Below are 8805 nucleotides of genomic sequence, written 5' to 3'. Positions count from 1 at the left end.
AGTGTTTCTAAAAGTTAGAAAATGACTTTTAACGCGGAAAAGCAATCCCGACGATTGCAGTATCAATCGTTTCACTGATTCAAATTTGAGAGGCTAACAACATTTGTATAAAGCTGCACGTGAGTTAACTCATCGGAACGTTTGGAACTTTTTTAAATTGTCTATCACTCCGCATGAATAGAGCCAGAACTAGATCCCATCAAACTACACCATCTCCTGGTATTTACAGGCAGGGGATTTCCAGCTCATAGGAGCAATACCTTATTGACATTTCTGTACAAGAACAGCAATAAAAACATACAGTACAGCTAGCTGACATTTAGCAACAAGATGTGCGCTAAGGCTTCAAAGAAAAACTGGACTCTGTCCACCCTAGAGAGCAAGCAGGATTCAGTGCTGGATATAACACACTGAGCTGTCAGCAAGTAGTTGGACAAACATTAAAACACTGGCATTTATTGAATCAACTGCATATGAGAAAGCATTTCACACTCTGTACAACGCACCTGCTTTAGATGTTTAAAAAACAGACATCGATAAACCTAATCAGCACCATTTATAAGATTTCAAGAGTGCTCAAAAGTGTTCGCTCTGATATCACCAAACAACACACAATTAACAGTTTATGCTTGGGTCAGAACACCCAAAAAGGGCATGTGACATCAGGAAAACAATGAATTGGCAATGGGTAGGACACATAAAACATAGAACAGACATTCTCTGGACCAAGGAAATACTGAGCTAGTTTCCAAGAGGCATAAAATAACAAGGACAAATGTAAAATTAAAAGGTGAAATCATTATGTTTGCAATAGCAAGTTGGACAAAGATAGCTGTAGGCAAATGTTCATGGAAGAGTCTTAGGGAAGAATTCATCCAGAAGTGGATCAACAAAGGCTGCTACTGTATATGCAGTACTGTATCTCTGTTTCGTTAATTATTAGAGTTATTGCTGTTTCTAGTGAGTTCCCAGCTCAGTTGGGTTACTTTGCCTTTTCAAATGTTTTATTGATGTTTTATTGTCAGTACATTTTTTTCCCATTAAAAACTAGGCAAACTGGGAATCTCACCAGGATTTCTAGAAATGTAAGGCATTCAGTCCATTAATCACGAAAATCTGTTTTTTTGCATTGAGCACATTTCTTTTTGCTTTGCTCTAATTCTAAGTGTCTAAATGGCCATGCTTTTGTGCAAGCTCCAATTCGAACTCCAAAAGCATTTTTGACATGACAAAACCCATCAAAATGAGTGACAGGAGTTGGTATTACCACATAATTAAGTGCGGGAGAGAGAATATACAGATTTAAAGTTTAAAAGGCTTAATAATTTATCCAGAAAAAACATGAAGTTCAGTTTCCCAGATTCCTCATTGCAAAAAGACAGATTCATGGCGTATCTTTTTTTGCATTGAAACCTCCTCTTTATCAAGGTCAGATGTATATTATGACCACTGTAGCTGCAACTAGTAGTGTTATGAGCTTGAGTGGGGGTGTAAAGATGCTGATAACTTTACAGCAATATGGAATTAGCTCCCAAGCCCATCCTAGCCCCTGTTCCCACCATTCCTGAAATGAGTGACCCCACCTGCTATAATATAGTAAAAAATTCTGGTGGTAGACATATTTCATTTAGAAAAAAAAGTTTTCACGTACCTTGGTTTTCACGTTTCAGGTGCAGGTAATTAAAAGCAGCGTAGGTAGGAGTAGGTAGCTAATCTGCCCTAGTGGGAGAAGATTTTCAGTTTATACAACATTTGTATAAGTAAATACTAGGTTTTCCCCATGGGAAAAAGAGCAATTAAAATAAAAATCTTTACATTCTACCTTTTTCCTTTTCCTTTCATGAATAGGCAAATTTTTTCAGTCACCTATTTCACAGAAAAATTGTATATTGAATAATACCTCTGTTTAATTTTAGTCTTGGCAATTAGCATTAACATCCAATAGGATAAAGACAAAGCACCAATAAGGCTATATAGCATATAATAAGGATTTATAAAGATCATTAATAAAGTTAATAATACACTTGTAAAAACATAATTCAGCAAAAGATTTTATGGACTGACATAGTTTAAAGTAGTCAGAATAAAGTATAACTGTTGTGATATCATGGCATTTAAATTCTGAAAGAAAAAGCATTATAGATTTGTAAGATTTATTATTGACATGTTAATGACATAAAGACTAAATTAGAAATTAGATACTTTAGCTCAAATCACTGACTCTATATGCGATTTGTCACATAACTACAGGTAGACAACTAGACTTATTAACCCTTTCAGACAGCCTGTGTGTGCATTTGTCTGTGTGTTGGGTGGGTTCTCAAGGCCTCATGGGAAAGGGGAACATTAAATGGAGAGCACTGGGGAGGTCACAGTCTGGCAGATCTGTTCATTCTGTATTCATCTGATACCTTTACCCAGCACATTCAAAAAACGGAGAAGAAAGAAAGTTGGGTTCAAAGTGTAGTTCAGGGTGCAGTTCCACTAGACTAGCTTTTCTGGTTCATGAACCTATCATGACTTTCTTCCTGTTTGTGTAGAAACTCAAGCCACTGAGAATGGGCTGACCTTTTCACTTGCGAAACGGTGAGTTTATTTGAATGGCAAGTACATTATCTGCATGAACCAATTACCCCGTCGACCCCTGGCTTCCTACAAAAGGAAGGGAAAGCTAAAAACTGACGAGAAATGTTAAACGAGTGCTGAGGAGCATTCCAGTGAACCCAAAAAAATTGCATAGAGACCTGTTAATGACACGGTCTGATTTATATGAACATGGTAAGGCCAGGGGGTGCAATAATTTAAAAACATGGGTATTTCCTACCCATATTGATTCAAGCAGTCTATTCAGCTAAGGAAATTAATCCCTAACAAATGGATTATTGCAGTGTATACAAAGAAACACTTGTATTTTAATGCTATGGATTTTTTTTTAAATAACTCCATTTGTTATGTTACTGTAGGTATTGTTCTATAAGAAAATTACAATAAGAATACACATTTTATTATTTTAAAAGTTATCATACTGTATTGAAGCCTCAGTGTTTAAAAATAAACTATTACACATTTGAAACAACTCAGCTAAATAATGAGCAGTTTCAATATATTTCTGTATTGAATGATAAGGAGATGTATTGTTTTATTTGTTCCTTATATATTTCTTTAATTACAGTAGAAACATAACATGTAAAACATTTACTTCATTTATTTTCCCACTTTCAGCAAACACTGATTAAATTTACTGTGTGAATTTAAAAAAAATAGTTTAGAATCTAAAATGAATGTAAGACATTCTGCACAAAATTCACTTTAGAAATGCAGTACATTCAGTTTCTGCTTCATTTGTTGATTTTATCCTTTTTAGTAAGTAAGCAGTATAGATTCTACTGTATTTACAGTGCTGTAGCCCTGATTAAATAAACTCTGTAATAAAGAGAAATTGCTGTGCCAAGATTATCAAAGGGTCAGTTGGGGCTATTGTTTAAAAATGTTTAGAAAGATATTTACTATTTAATGTCCAAAACATCTTATTAAATCAATTTTAAGCATTTTGTCTGCCTTTGATGGTGTTGAAAACATTTATTTCACTCATGCTCTGTGACACATAGTTACTACATAAGATAAAATAACTTTGTTGCCAAGCTGTTGTGCTTATGTATCCGTTAGATACTGTACCTCAATCCAACTATATATTAAATATGGATGGATCATACAATGCACAGTTTGAATTAACATAAGCAGTTATAGTAAACATGAAAATCATTACTTCTTGTGTGGGAATAACACAAGCACAAACTTGAAATGCAGCGCTTGATAAATACCTTTCTGTTTTTCAGTTTGTGTATCCAATGGAAAGCCGCTCTATAAAGTTGTGGGCTTTGAATTTTCTGTTTGTGGTTGGACTGAAGTTTTAATTTAATCCATCCTTAATTACAAAAACAGTGTAACACAGGAGAGCTTTATTGATTAAATGTTTATTGAGTAAGAAGTATTGTATGAGTGGGAAGATTAACTGATTTATGCATAAAACAAACGCTTTTAATGATCATGCCAGTTTGTTTGCCTACTGTATAGGCTGAATACTGTATTTACCCTTAGACTTTAGTACCCTTAGACCCTTAGAGCTGCCTTAGTGTGATGTAAAAAAAGACCAGATTGTCATGTTTGAAGTTAAACGTTGATACCTAAAAACATAATTGAGAAACAGCTCCTCTAAATGAAAAAAAAAATTCAGAGGCAGTGATGGTACTGTATGTTATCTTTATTTTGTAGTTTTGTTCTTTGAGATTAAAAGAGGACAATCTGAATTATGAAGGGGTCTGTTTTGTGCCCTGCAACATGCCTCTAACATTACAATCTGTCCCTAAGAAGTGACTGCAAAACCATAGCCATCCTGAATTCATCTGAGTAATTCATTTGAGTAAGCCAGTGAAAAAATTGAAGTTTATCAGGTAGCTAGTAGTAATGTCTCACCTGGTTACATTGTCGGCATATCCTCTCTAAAAATACTAAAAGGTTTAACTGGAATAAATGGTCAAGTTTCAAAAGTTTCTGCTCCAGCATAAAATGAATATACCACATTTTTTTTATGGAAACAGGATTTTAAGAAAGGTTACAAATGAGGGAAGCTGTTTGAGTCATCTCAGTCTTTGGATTGCTAGTATCTAATTATTCTGAAGATATAATTCAGTTGTTTCTTCAAGGAAGCCAGGGAATCACATTCAACAACATAATCAAATTTGTAATCAGATAAAGTACTATTCTGTACATTCTGTGATCATACGAAGCATCAGTACTAGATGTTCTCTTTCCTGCCAATTGTCTCTTGCTAGATTTTCACCTTTAAAGTGTTATGAATACCTCCACAAAATGCTTTGAAAACAGTCCTGTTCATTTGTATGGCACTGGGTATTACCAGAACTTAGAATACAATTCCCTGCAAGTAAAGCAGAAATCCAAATTTTATATTTTAGCTTTCTAAAACAATATTTACTATTAAGTGTTGCTAATATCAGTTCCATGAAATGTTGAGCACTGGATTGGGTGTTACTGCCTCAACAATACTCAGATTTATCCATTCGTGTATTTTCAGGCTCTTTTTTTAAATATTTGTGTGTGTCTGTTTTAGTTTTACAAGCAATGTCTAGAACACTGACATGATCAGCACTTGATTCTTTATACAAAGATCTTCCAGGAAACAAATGTGTTTTTAAGCCTCTCTGGGAGCATATATTTTGAATTGCCCCAACTTTTGGAACATTTGTATTGGATTAACTGATCCTTCAGAAACACAAAGCAGATCACTGAAGCATCTGACCTCGCCAAACATGTGCATGTTTATGATTTAGGTGTTAGTTCTCTTAAAGTATGCTGAAGTAAGGTTTCACAAATTGAAAGCTGAGCACTGTGCTTTGCTCACTGTTATGATTTTAACTGTTCATTCTCTAAAACTTAAATCCTATATTCAAGAGAATTTGCATATCACCAAAATGAAATATAAAGTAAATACTGACTACACCACAATTATGTCTTAGATATATATAGTCACATTGAAAATGTAATTGTGACTGAAACTACAGTTATAAATCAGTCTCATTATATATTCATTTTTATTTCCATTTATTTTTCAGGTTTGTTTTTTTAATATTGAAATATAGTTTAAATATACTTAGGATATAGATTTTTATTAAAAATAAAACAAAAGAGAATTTTCAGTACAAATCAAACTCAACAAAAAAAAAAGTTTCAGCCGGTGCCGATAGAAACATTTACACAGTGTAAGAAGTATGAGAAGAAATGGAAGAAAAAACAAAATGTTTTTGTTTAAAAGGTACAAAAGTTGAAGAAAGAAAGAAAGAAAAACAAATAGGAGAACACAGAAGTGATACACATCTTAGGTTACGCAAGATGGCTTTAAAGTATTGTTGATCGTTTGTAAAATGCAAAACATGCATGTAACCATGGCAGCTTAATGTTTACTTTCTTGACTTCTGCTTTTTTACATTAACTGAGCTATAATATTTTTCTGTTTTGCAACGTGCATAAGCACACACAGATTTTGCAAGGCATTTCCTCTTTTTCTTGAGACAAATATTCATTAAAAACAACTTGACAGTACTCCATGTGTGTTCAAGGGACACACCATGGTGTCATTGATTAAGGATTATAACTATTTCTAGATCTTTACTTTGGCTATATGAAGGGTGACCACCAGGCCTTAAGGATAAGGAAATAGGCCAGGGGCCATCACAGGATCCATGAAGCGGAGGAGGGAGCAGGTGATTTCTTAAATCCTCCCAAACATTTGTTGTCAACTCAACCTCTTTAATTAAAAATCTGTAATCAGTTCAGGTATAATTGGATATTGATATTAGTCAATAAAAGCCAAGTTTTAATCCTTCATTCAGTTTTAATTAGTTTTGATTTAAAACTATAATGGAAAACTAACATTGTTCCATTTTTATTGGAAATGTAGATATTCAGGACCATGAAAAAATAGATTTTGTGGCATTTCATCTGTTAATATGGGTTAATGCACAAATCTTTTTGTGTGACACATTTCTGTTTGTTTTTCTCACATTTTTATAACAATAACACTGATACTCCCGAATGTGCACACATTTGTGTATATTTTAAAGCGTTACAGTAGATCTGGATATTTTACACAGTGTAGTTTTAATTCCAAATTCCATACACTACATATTGTTCCAAATGAATTAAATGGCAAAACCATTACCTGTCAAACATTTTTAATACAGCCTTAAAAAGCTACCTCTGAGGAGACCTTAGGTAAACCCAGTTCTTATAAGAGGTCATAAGAAGGTTACGTCCAGTTAAAAATTTTTTCACAAGAACAAAATTGGTTATTTTTTGTGAATAAACCCAAGATCCCATTAAAGGTCTCTAAATCATGGAAGGTACAGTAGTGTTTGGTTTTGACCTCTTCTTGTGTGCTTTGCCTATAAATTATGCTGTTGCCTTTCCTTCTAAGTAGAAGAGTTTTCTGAATAGGACTGTTCTTCACTTGTCGTGTGCTCACCACACAGTGTCCCATTCATCTGCAAAGACATCGCTTTTTTGGCAATTAACTCCATTAGCCAGTCCTGCGTTCTTAAGAATGGAGCCATAATAAGTTATTGCCTTCAAAAACATCTGGTAGCTCGCAGAGAGATCATTTCCCCCCTTCCCCCTGCCAACGTTTGAAGAATTTGAAGAGAGGCCTGCAGGAGCCCACCTGGCTAAGCTCCTGGCACAGTGTGTGCAGCAGTGTGCAACAGTGATGAAGTGCTGGCATAGGTCTGGGGGGAAAGCTGTCCAGCTTCTGTCAGCTTATAAATGTGTATGAAATGTTCTGTGGAACTGTACTTTTAAAACATATGTTGCAAATTTTGATCTTTAACTCAAAACTATATTGAAAAGCATTCATTTTATGTTTGTGTGAAAACTAGAACATGGGGACTGCTAAATTCTGCAGATGCAGTAAATCCTCATAAAGAATTTTTAGTTTTACTCTTCAGATTGTGAAACAAAAGATACACTGTATGATAAGTAACTACAGAGCCTGAAAATAATGTTGTAACCGAAAATAACAGTAAATACATATTCTAAAGCATTTAAAAAATGGTTTATTACTTATACAAAATATAATGATTTTCAAGGTAATTTAAAACAAAAAACACAAGACAAATAGCTCATGCAAGTATGTGGAATTTTCCAAATACAGAATGTTGTTTTTAATTGAAATTGTTTTATCTGTTCCCTTGTTATATAATGGATGCCAGCCTCTATTTTTCAGTCCATCTCTTGATTTTCACAGCTTTTATGACTGAGTATTAGAATTTATAGGTGAACAGCATTACAAGGACCTGCCAGGTTCTTTCATAAACAGCAGGGAATGCATGCTTCAGACACAGTTAAACCCTTCAGACACTGAAATTACTGAAAGTGATTTTTTTATTATTATTAATCTTGTCTATTACAGAGAAACACAATGTGCAAATAGAACATAGTGGAAAACTATGTTAATATATTATTTGAACCATTCTCTCTGATTTTTGTTCGTAGGATCCTAAATTTTCAGTCATTCAATAGAATTTAAGACAATAAATTATAGTGACTTATTTTTGCATTATTTTTGCTATAGGTGATTAAAATAGCCTGAGTCTGCCTCTAAACAATGCTAAGAATGTCTAAAACAAAAAGAATGGAGGTTTGTGGAGTTTTTTTTCTACAGTGCAGGTTTCAACCACTTGTGAAATAATTACTCTTTAAATATCATTCATTTATATTGCCTAGTCGGATAAATGCTGATTAAAACCAAACTCAATAATTTATTATTATATTGAAAAAAGTTTCTAGACTTTTAGAAACAGGACATTTCAGCTAACCATGGAACATTTATGATTCAAGGCTAATAGATTTCTATTTTTTATGTTTTGCCACATTAAAAGCTGAAAACAGGTGGGCACAGTGGGATGGCAGTTAACACTCATAGCTCTTGGGTAGTGGGATGGATTCTGAACAGGGGCACTTTTTTGTGAGGAGACTGCATGTTTTCCCTGTGTTCCTGTTTTTTTTTTCAGGTCCTGTGGCTTTCTCACACCTTCCAAAAACAGGCTGGCAAAGTTAATTGATATCTGTCAATTGTCTCTGGGTGTCTGTAAACGTACGTAACATGCAGTTCCACTTCCTTGCCATGAGTTGGCAAGTCAAGCACTGGTTGCTGGCCTGGCTGTGTAACCGAGGCTCAGACTATGCAGACGGCTGCGTTAAGCCTCAGCCAATCACAAACTGACCAGTGTTCCT

The sequence above is a fragment of the Lepisosteus platostomus genome, chromosome 3, assembly GCF_059453375.1.
Source record: "Lepisosteus platostomus isolate fLepPlt1 chromosome 3, fLepPlt1.hap1, whole genome shotgun sequence".
Lineage (NCBI taxonomy): Eukaryota > Metazoa > Chordata > Actinopteri > Semionotiformes > Lepisosteidae > Lepisosteus > Lepisosteus platostomus.
The sequence above is the reverse complement of the archived record's forward strand: the minus strand, read 5'-3'. Positions refer to the sequence as shown.